Genomic DNA, 10,283 nt, shown 5'->3' on the forward strand with positions numbered 1-10,283 from the left:
AATGGGGTTTTATTTCTGTTGAGTTAGAATTAAACTGGTGAGTTAACACCAAAACGTGGCATGGAAATCTACAGGGTTTATTGAAGAGTGAAGTGAGGGGCACCAGGTCAACAAACAAGAACAGCTGACAGCAAAGCATCAAGGATATCTGGGCTTCCATAACTCCCATGCACTGTTTTTGCCATTGACTTCAATGTTAAACGCATCATGGCCGTTATTAAGACAGAGAGAGTCCTAACCAAGTATTGAACATTGCATGTTATGTAGAAAGTACAACATTTCAACTGATTTAATGTGACCTGAATTTTGATGAAGAAAAATGTCATTTTATTACAATATTCTAATGCTGCGAATTCCCCGATTCATGGGTTTTTTGAGCTGGAAGGCCAACGTATATAAAAAGAAAAAAAAAATGGTTGGAATAGTTAAAAAACTGGGCCATGAATCTACAATCCATGACAGTTTAACATTATTGATGGAATTATGGAAATAAATAAACTTTTTCATGCTATTCTAATAAAAAGGCCTGGAGCTGTGTATATATATATATATTGTTACACAGAAGATATTCTTGCCCACTGGAAAAAAGCTGCTGTGTACCCTCATGTTCCCTTCATCCTGCATGTGAAGTTCTGAGTATGTTTGAGGGTAGGAGATAGAGAGAAGAGCACAATTAACTGTATTCTTGATTATATGCCCTGGCCAGTGAATCTCAAATACTCAAAGCCAAAAAAAAGTTTTCATACCATTTTACACACACACACACACACACACACACACACACACACACACACACACACACACACACACACACACACACACACACACACACACACACACACACCAAATTGCTCCAGTCCACAGATAGGCCTACAGTCAGTAATAGCCAGCTTGCTACATCCCACTAAACATTGGACGTCGTATTTGACGTTGAAATTAGGTCTAAATCGCGTCCGTCGGTCCATGACCAGTTTTGGACCTTAGAATGACGTACAAACTAGGTCCTTTATTTGGACGTCTAATAATGACCCTATTTGTACGTCATTATGAAGTTCAAAATTCGGACGTCAGTCTAGGTCACTTTTTTGGACGTCAAAAACAGGTGAGGGAAATCGACATGATTGTTGTTGTTGCTGTTGCTTTTTTTTTGCTTTGTTTTTATATAGGCCATAGTAGTTTTCCTAGTAGGATATTTTTTCTGTTCACATCGGGTGGGGAAAGAGTGTGTGGCAATCCCAAACTAGAGATACTCTCCAACGTGCAATGCACCGTGGGACACACTGCCTAAACAGATGTGTCAAAAAAATAACACATTGGGATGTGTAGACAGCATTGACAGATTATGTGTCATTTTTGTGTAAGATTTCACAGAATGTGTGAAACCTGAAGTTAAGAGATTCATTTCTGGGTCGTGCTACAACAAGTGAGAAAACTAACGGCCGTTTGGCTGTCCAATCGCGTGACTGTACATTTGAAAGCAGACTTCCGCCCGCCTTTTCTACCGTTGGAAATGCTGCTTTTTTTTTAAAATAGGCCATAGTAGTTTTCCTAGTAGGCTATTTTTTTCTGTTCACATCGGGTGGGGAAAGAGTGTGTGGCAATCCCAAACTACTCTCCAACGTGCAATGCACCGTGGGACACACTGCCTAAACAGATGTGTCAAAAAAATAACACATTGGGATGTGTAGACAGCATTGACAGATTATGTGTCATTTTTGTGTAAGATTTCACAGAAGGTGTGAAACCTGAAGTTAAGAGATTCATTTCTGGGTCGTGCTACAACAAGTGAGAAACTAACGGCCGTTTGGCTGTCCAATCGCGTGACTGTGGACATTTGAAAGCAGACTTCCGCCCGCCTTTTCTACCGTTGGAAATGCAAGATGCGGCGACTTGACTTCAGACACCGAGAGAGGCTGGCGTAAGTAATTCGCTTTATTGGTATAATTTCGTAACAATTACGTGTGTTGCCGTTAATGTATGGTTAAAATCAAACCCTGCTTCACAAGTTTTGCTGTACGAACATTGGAACAGCCTCAGTGATTCTGTGAACATTAAGCTAGCCTACAGATTTAGCTAGTTATTGATACTCAGTTAGCTATTGATCTTTAACGCTTGCACTATAAATTATATTTATTTTCTTTTAATTCACATGTGGACTAACTTAATGGTTAAAACGTGTTGTGTTGGGAAAATTAAAGGTTTGAAATGTGATATTGGATGGTTTGCTAACATTGGTTGCTAATATGGTAACTGATAATTAGCTGGTGTGGAATAAATCAGGCGGCACTTTACTGATGTGAAGTTTGAAAGCTATTTTCTGAACATAAAAGAAAGAAAGTCTGACAGGATTTGTGCAAGGATACTGAAACACCACGGATGGATTGACGTAGAGCTAGTACTGGTAGTGGGGCAAAAGTGGATGCTGCTAGTAACAGGTATCGGAGGGGGCAAGGCAAGGGCTAGCTAGCATAGAGCTCGAAAGTCCCGCCCCTTAGTTCCGCGTTTCACGGGACCTCAGTTGACCATCTAACAACATGGTAGCGAGTAAATATCTTCTGATCTCAGTCTTGATATGCGCTGGGCTCCAAATATGCTGTTTAAGAGGATAGATAAAGATTATTCAAGCAGAAGTATCAATGTTTTGTTCCGAGGCCGTCTGCATGAAAAATGTGAAGAAACACAGCTTTCTAAAAAGTTTAGGGGTTCATACGAAAAATTAAGCAAAAAATATCAGAAACAACATATATGGAGCTCGTGGCCTAACTCGAAGGGGATCGAAATGCCATTTTAATACCTCCACTGGATTACATGCTACGATTTTCGGCTAAAAACGCCGCTGAGGTCCCATGAAATCGGGGGAAGTGACGTCACTTTCGAGCTCTATAGAGGCGATTTTAAACTTCAGCGCTTCAAACGTAAGCAGTTCTGCGTCAAATCATGTAAATCAGACCATCCGCCACCCTCGTACATGATAAAGAATAGCACCAGTAAAAGCAAGCAGTATCCCACTGTTTTGTGTTGGCTCGATGAAAGGTGATACAAACGAATTTCCGAATCACATTATGTCGGCTTGGTTGTTGTTGTGGCCAGTCAATAGACAAGCTTTGAACCGTAGTTCCATGTAAGTGTCGTGGTTTTCACTGTTTCAGTATGTAGTTGAATATGGTAGATCTGGGCAACTGGTCAACGCTGTCGTGTTTTGTCTCGGTAGACCTCGTATGACGGTGTGTTGGGAAAATACCGGCAGTTGTTTCAGATGGAGGGTGCGACGTGCCAGATGTACGCTGTTCGAGGGATAAAACTGCCACGCACGAGATTTTGTAGGCAATGGTAATTGGTGACGATACCATGACGTTTGAAAAGAAGATTCAAAGTTTGAGTTTTATGTGGCAGAGTAGAACAGCTGCGTGTGAAGTGTGGCGACTACCAAGGTATCAACACCAGTTATGGCTACGGGATTTTAAAAGTACCTTCAATGCACTGGGAACTAACGTGCTCTCTCTCTTCTCTCTTCATCAGGGCCCAGGTCTTGTGGCCACATCTGTCCAAGCTCCTACTCTGATTGAACAGTTGGATGATCAGACTGATGGTAAGTGTGTGTGTGTGTGTGTGTGTGTGTGTGTGTGTGTGTGTGTGTGTGTGTGTGTGTGTGTGTGTGTGTGTGTATCATATTGTCTATGTGATCATGTGTCTAATTGCCATCCACTTACAGGCCCTCTGCCTCCTTTCATTTGTTTTTTTAGATTTTTTTTTTATTGTTGTATTGTATGCAATTGTGATAAATATGTTACTGTGATATTGTTATAATAACACAGAGACTTTGGTAAATGTGAAATTTAAGTACTGCTGTACAATTTTCTGCTCTCATTTTCAGATGAAAAGTGCTACACAGTTCTCACACATGACTCCGAAGCCGCTGCAGTGTAAAATCTGAGATGTCTTTTCTGGTTGATTTTGTGCAGGTATTTTTCAAAGGATAGTTACTTTTAAAAACTTCTTTTAATCTTTAAAAACACTTTCATGCAGAGCCTCTGTTAGGACCTCATTGCGATACAGAGTTATGACCTTGTCACCAAAATGTCAATGACCATATTTTAACCTGCTATTTAAGGCTGTCATAGCCATATTCTTATAACAATGCCGTTAAGTTCAAGAGAACTATAGTTTGGTGATATGGATCCCAAACGGAAGGGAACAGCAGCGGTTTGTAGTTGTAGAGAACTAATTAGCGCCAAGTGTTGTTAACCTGTTGTTTCTTGTTTACCTGTCACAGTAGCCCATAGCACTTTTGTCATAGAGAGCAACTTGGTCAGTAAATATGTGCCTGCTGTATAAAGTAGCAGTATTTGGATGAGTTACAGCTAACACGGACGGCAAACTTGAGACTGTATATTGTGTGTTTGACAGATTTCTGACAGCGACAGCGATGGTGAGGGAAGCAGTGTACCGAACTCTCAGATGACTCGGACCAGGTGACCAAACCCATGCAAAGCACAATGTGAGTGTACACACACACACACACACACACACACACACACACACACACACACACACAGACCATGAGTCAACATAGTAGCCCCTACAATATTTTTCCAATTTATTGCTGTATGCTTACCATATCCATCATGTTGATGTGTGTTAATGCATCCTTGTGTGTGTATGTGTTGGTGTTAGGACTGTGCTGAGGCGTTCCGCCCCCCTCCCCCTCCACACCACTCAAGGCACGGCGGCGGCCCAACCGCAAACTAACGTGAGTACACAACACACACACACTTGTGTGCATGCCACGCACTGACACTTTCTCTACAGTGACTTGTCAACTTTCCTTACATTGTGTGTGTGCGTGTGACAGGGAGATTAACATGAGGCTGGATGCGCTTGGCTCCCTGCTGCGTCCATCACCAGAGGGGCCGGGATTGCTGCGGCAGCTAGCCAATTAAAGGAGGAGGATGAAGGAGAGGAGTCTGACGATGCCGACATCGCCATCGTATGCAGTCCACGCCCTCGCAGGAAAACCAGCCAATGAAAACGCTTGCAGCAGCATCAGCAGAACACACCGGCACGACTGGTAAACTTAAAGATACGCCACAGACCAGACATACACCAAATACAACTAGCACAGGTACACACACACACACACACACACACACACACACAGCAGTACATCTGTTTTGTATAGCGCTTTGCCTAGTCAAAGACTTTTTACAGGAAGTATTATAATTCTGTTTTATAGTTGGGGGAAGCCATGGAAAGTAGATAACCCTATACAGCTGATGTGTGTGTCAGTAATATTTATGTGTATGTGTGTTGCAGACAGAGCTTCTGAAGCATGCAGTGGAAGACCTGTCAGTCAAGCTAAAGGTCCCGCCCTCCAACCTGCTGCTGCTGCACGGAGAGGCGGAACTTAACACCTCACACACTATTGGCCAGCTAGGACTCTGCATCGCTGACATCTTTGGTAGGAATGTGTGTGTGTGTGTGTGTGTGTGTGTGTGTTTGCGTGTGGGTCTGTGTTGGTGCAAGTCAGTCTTGGCTCCTTCCTGATATTATACTGTATAAGTTCATACGTATACCGCATTGCAAAATGAATTTCATATACAGTATATCACGAAAGTGAATACACCCCTCACAATTTTTGCAGATTTTTGAGCATACATTTTCATAGGAAAGCATTACAGAAATTTCACTTTGACACAATGATTAGTGACCTTTTAACAACTTATTTAACCGCTTAAATTTCTTGCGTCAGCATGACAGTCATGAAGTAACGAAGATGGTTGACAGTTCTTATGTTCACTGTCCCTGGGTCGCTACAGTATGCTCAAAATTCATCATTTAAAGACGGTTTTAGCTAAATTTTCTCCCATGGGAGACCATGCCCCCAGACCCCCCTAGTATGACTCAACACTATCCCCCAAAAACGCCACTGCACACCACACATTCGCGCGCACCGCTGCAACACACGCGCCGCTCCGTGCCACCGCGCCACGCCGCACCTTTCTCACCTTTTTCACCCCTGACCCGTTTTCATGCCTGTATACTTAGTTTGACTGGTATGCTTCATACCTTTCAATCAGTTAAGTAAAACTTGCTATTAAGTATTATTGATGATGTGTCTCTCTCTCTCTCTCTCTCTCTCCCTTCTTCTTCTTCCTCCTCTTCTACTTCTTCTCAGTCTGGAACCAACTTCACATCCCTCTTCACTGCACTACTGACACTGAGATGGAATCCACAACCCAACCACTAGTGGTCTGCATTGGGAACCTGAAGAGTCTGTCATAACCGCCAGGAATGACCGTGTGACCATTCCCGTTGCAGACGGCCTGACTTGCACAATTGACAAGCTGTTCAAGCTTTACTGGGTCTGCAACTTGTTATATCCAGCACAGCTCAGCTCTGTTTTCACCTTCTTTGAATATGTTTATGACGTTCCCATCTCAACCAACAAACGAACAAAGGCACTACAACTTCTCTCAAAGCTTCCCAGCAGCCCAGTGATCACTCAACATGTGTTTATGCCCAAAATGTAAATAGCTACTACAGACATCAAGAAAGTAGTTTGGCATCTTTGTCATGTACACGCTTTGTCAGATGCACAGGATATGATGATAATTTGCAGCCAAGATGGCTGTTCAAGTGTACAAGGACTTACTATGTAGACACCACCTACGTAGACACCACCAGTCCACAACAACAGAAATGGGAGTATCTTTCAATGACTCTTTTGAATCCACTGACATTCAGACAGCCTATGCAGCTTCAAGTAACACCTGAAGAAAGAGCATTTTGTGTCCCTTCTCAAGGACCGATTCTCCATAATTTACCACTTAATGACAATTTATCTGTGTTCATGCTTGTTAGGATTATTACAGGGAATTATTTTGATTATCATTTTGGCAACACTTTATTTTATCATTACATCTATTAGCTCTAATACATAGTGTTAATGCCTGTATGCTGTATAAGTAACTTGTAAGGCATGCACTAAGCAAAATCAAACATACGTTAGGCATGTATTCGCAAATGCCTTGTTCATGCACAATTTGGGATTTATTACCTAATATAACTTCAGTAAGGACCTAACAAATGTTTGATTTCGCTTAGTACATGCCTTACAAGTTACTTATACAGGCATTAACCCATTGATGCTGGATGTTGGGTTGTGCAACATTGGCCCTGGCGCCTGGAGTTTTGTATGGCATCAGCACCCTTTTCTGCAAGTGCTTTAGGCATCAATGGGTTAACATTGTATGTATTAGTGCTAAGCGATGTAATGTTAAAATAAAGTGTTACCATCATATTTTTAAAAAATATATGTTGTAAAACTGGACGATTGTGAAATGATATGATGTGGCAGATGTAAGACCCATTGATGTAATGCAGAGTTTTCATTCAGATGAACTGTCTCTTAACCCAAGGTACAATGTCTTTTCTTCCAATATGTTGGATCCTACAGTATTTCATAAGAAAGTTTTCAAGAGTATTTAACACTACTTCGAATTTCAAGACTTTTGGGTTTTGTAATACACCGGTAATGTTGTTAAGAGATGATAGTGTACGAGTCATAATCATCAATACTTCATGAAATTCGCAGTGGTGTTAATTATTCTTTTTATTATTATTCTTGGAAAAGATCACATTTGTTATCTCCCCCTCTTCTGAAAAGCCTAACAAAAAAGAATATGACAGTAAAGTTAATGTAATACATTTTTTTTTTTAATTGAATGTAAACACAACTCTACAAAAAAAAAAAGTTGCAGAGGTATGTAGTCAAGACTTTTGAAGATTTAACCTTGTAAACAAAAGTGTTTGCTAAATAAAAGTAAACCCCCCCTGTCACTTTCCATGTGATAATTGTCTGTATATTTTGAAAACTAGAAGTTTCAAGGTTTTTAATGCTGTCACTTAAATGTTTGAATGACAACTCACAGAGTTAATTTAAAGTCAAAAAGACGTCCACAAAGAGTGATGTCCCATTTGCTATAAGACATTTTATTTATTTTAGCAACAGATTAGAACATTTGAGTGATCTGAATGGGAGGCAGTGATGAGGTTACTTCAGTTCTGAAGCAGTCGATACAATTAACAAGAAATGCTATTTTGCATTGTGTTGCATACATGGAGCATCAAAGGACTTTTTAAAGATTTTGCAAAAAGTCTGGCATAGGTGAGACTGTGTGTACCATTTGTCTTAAGATGGGATTTGTTCGAATCTCAACTGTCTTGCTTTTCAAGAACCCTTTACCCTTAATTTTCTCAAAATACCACCATTGCTGGGTGTTGAGCTGTGTAGTTTAACTTTTTTGCTTTGAAAATCTGCCATCTTAATTCAACGAGTCTGTGGGTAAGAATTGACCTGTTTGTTAGGTTGTTAGGCTTTTGTTATGAGGCTATGTTAGGTTATCTCGTTTTAGCAAATGGAGTTTTGGATGGAATAAATTTAATGGCCGCACTACTGAGGTAAGGAGGGGGAGAGGTTCATTCCAATTTCGAAAAAGACGTTGATAAGACATCCCTAATGACCTAATATGGACTAGAATTTGCCCTTATCTGGAGGTCCTGATGACGTTCATACCTGACGTCATAATAACGCAAAAAAAAGACGTCATCTGGCGTTACATTCTGTACCTTGTGGGTACCCTGCTGGGACGTCCAACAATGACCTGGAAAAGACGTTGTTTGGACGTCTTTTTGCCCAGTGGGATGGCATGTTAACACGCCCCCTTTCCAAACGCGCACCAAACAGTTTTGTCTAGTCTAGGCAAAGTGAGACTCATCAAAAGATCCTAGGATTGTCATTGCACCAGAGTGGGACACTCGCCATTTTTTCACCACAGCAAAACTGACCGCTTATTGCTTAGGCTTCCAACATACCCATTGCCAAAACAAAGTTACGCTACCATGTTTCACAGCAGGTTATGTAATAAAGTGAGTGGCTGCGTAGCCAGTGATTCCCAAACAGTAGCATGCGGCGGCGTCTTACGTATCCATCTGATACCATGCAAAGAAGCAACTATTCAGATGTCTTATTAATGACGTGACATGCCATTGCAGAAGCAAAATATTACAAAAACTCATTTCGTTTTTTCAAAAAAGCATAGTTGCACAAGCGGTACAGTGAAAAAATACACATAAGATTGTTGGATAGGTGGAAGGGGAAAGGGGGATGGCCGTAACACCAAATTACAAGACAGCACTGGTCGTCCTTGTGACCGCTGACATGTCAAGAGAAATGTAAGATTATATGTTGGCGCAACAGTACATGAAAAGTTCCTGAAAACAAATCAAATGGGTACATATTTCTCACTGATTTGAGCGAGTAGGGAGGGAGTGTCAGGCAATAAATGGGGGGAACGCCGAAGTAGCTACCTACAGTAAACTGGTAGCCAGCGGGTAGCCTACTCGTAGTTCTGGAGAACAGGACACTATAACTTAAACAGCAGCACATCATCATGACAACGGCTCAAGACAAATTAAAGAGTTCTTTGTGCTGGCGCAACATTACAAGAGAAGTGCATGGAAATGTATCAAAACTGGTAGGCCTACATGTTTGTGACTGATAAAGTCAGGATGACAACTTGGTCTCAGACAATAGGAAACGAAACGCCGAACGCCTAACACCAGCGACGGTATGGGTAATAGTGGGGTAATTTGGCTACACTGCATTGGCTACTATCGGGTGTGTTGGGGGTGAAAGCTAACCTCATTTTCTCCCTGGGTCACGTCTCTTATATCGTCTCCTCCTCCTCTTTTCTTTCCCTGCTCGAACCATCTCCCACACCTCCTCTTCATTCTGCTCCTGTGCGCTAGCGGCCACAGCCCCACTGTCTGTCCCAACCTGAGATCGAGCTGGTTCCACATCTCCTGACCGAAACATGAGCGCGAGCTTATGCTGTTAGCTTTAAATAAGTCAGTGATTTCAGCATTTTGTTGCGTCCTCTTTAAGTTTTTGCTTTCTCTTTTTCTTGCGCTTGTCATAGGCTAGCCACTCTTTTCTTTCTCCATTTTGTGTCCTCTCTGTCGTCCAGTTTTTATTTAACAGCATAGCCAGTCTACAGTTAAGGTGATGATGACTTTTGTCAAAAGAGGGCCTGAAGGGAGGGGCGGGCCTTCGAGAACCAAAGCATTTCATTGGACTAGCCCAATGTGCATCAAGAGAAGCATCCAATGGGCTCCGATGTGTCACTTTTTTTACCGTCGCAGACAAAAAAAAGAAAAAAATATATTTTATTATTATTATTTCTGGCCCTCGGAGGGCCCGAGACGCGCGAGGGCCCACCGGG

At 41.7% G+C, this 10,283-nt stretch overlaps 2 long non-coding RNA genes across 2 annotated transcripts; both read left to right on the forward strand.

Annotated features, from left to right (window-relative positions):
• Window positions 1–1,750: 1,750 nt before the first annotated feature.
• On the forward strand, window positions 1,751–3,903 carry LOC134454730 (uncharacterized). Its single transcript, XR_010035908.1, has 3 exons — window positions 1,751–1,918; window positions 3,520–3,589; window positions 3,875–3,903. It is a non-coding gene; the product is annotated as an uncharacterized LOC134454730 (long non-coding RNA).
• On the forward strand, window positions 3,895–7,605 carry LOC134454729 (uncharacterized). The gene is made up of 6 exons (XR_010035907.1): window positions 3,895–3,962; window positions 4,408–4,498; window positions 4,675–4,750; window positions 4,853–5,068; window positions 5,314–5,458; window positions 6,176–7,605. It is a non-coding gene; the product is annotated as an uncharacterized LOC134454729 (long non-coding RNA).
• Window positions 7,606–10,283: the final 2,678 nt, after the last annotated feature.

This window comes from Engraulis encrasicolus, chromosome 8, assembly GCF_034702125.1.
Source record: "Engraulis encrasicolus isolate BLACKSEA-1 chromosome 8, IST_EnEncr_1.0, whole genome shotgun sequence".
Taxonomy (NCBI): domain Eukaryota; kingdom Metazoa; phylum Chordata; class Actinopteri; order Clupeiformes; family Engraulidae; genus Engraulis; species Engraulis encrasicolus.